The 1,039-nt window shown below is 40.5% G+C and overlaps 1 pseudogene; it reads left to right on the forward strand.

Annotated features, from left to right (window-relative positions):
- The first annotated feature begins 284 nt into the window (after positions 1–284).
- Positions 285–427, forward strand: LOC124894490 (annotated as a pseudogene).
- Positions 428–1,039: the final 612 nt, after the last annotated feature.

Genomic DNA, 1,039 nt, shown 5'->3' on the forward strand with positions numbered 1-1,039 from the left:
CAGAGCCGGATTAAGAGCCTCCATTGCCTTTCAGGGGTCATGGAGCCGTAGAGGATCATTCTCGACTACCCTTCATTTCTTTCGCTCATATAACCTGACTATAACCATGCGAACAGGCATATAACATTTTTCACTCAGTAAGCAGCTCATAAACGTTGGAGTAATCATGGAACAGGTTACACTATTTTACGGAAGTTTGGATCTGAGCTTTCCGATTGACAATGATATGAAGGTCAAAGGACTAATAGTCCCACATCGTCAAGTGAAGAAGATAGAATAGCAACATACTTACCTGGACAGGGTCAATGGGCGATCAACAAGGCCCATGGCCTAGGTTGGTGACCTCCATTGCACTTTGGAGGGGTGGCAGCCTAAGGTCGGCCCAAGTGGCCGAGCCTACATCATAATTGCCTGCGTTCGCGCGGGCCCTACCCAATCCCAAGTCCAATTATTTTTATTGTCTCATTTATGATTTTATGAACTGCTTGAACAAATATTCTTTATAGTTTGCGTAAAAAGAAAGGAAAGAAGAATAAACTACATTATCTTATATTCGAGCAGGTAGACGGGTTTCTCTTCTGCAACATTCTTGTCCGTCTTTTATATACTATTCAAAAACTTAGCGCCTTTTCATATGCTATTTCTCTAGCGTTGTTAATGTTGTTTCACTAAATGAAGCTAAGAAACAGTACCAGTGAACAACTATTCATTATTTTTGTTACTCATTATGGAATTTCATCAGCAACTAACGTTTTAAAAAGGGAATGTTCATTCAAATAAACAATAAGATAGTTGTTGCCGCCTTCTTTTTTAAATTTTGCTGGTACTGTCATGTTGTTATCTGAATAACGTATGCAGTTGATGAAGAGAACACTGCTCGCCTTATGAGACTATGCATATGTAGAACACCTCTTTGATTTAAGGCGACCAGAAAAGAAGTCTGGTGGATGAGCCATGACCATGGGATAAGAGCCTGATTAACAGACTCCATAGCCGTCATGGAGCCATAGAGGATCATTCCGACTACCCTTCATTTCTT

Source organism: Capsicum annuum, unplaced genomic scaffold (assembly GCF_002878395.1).
Source record: "Capsicum annuum cultivar UCD-10X-F1 unplaced genomic scaffold, UCD10Xv1.1 ctg74663, whole genome shotgun sequence".
Taxonomy (NCBI): Eukaryota; Viridiplantae; Streptophyta; class Magnoliopsida; order Solanales; family Solanaceae; genus Capsicum; species Capsicum annuum.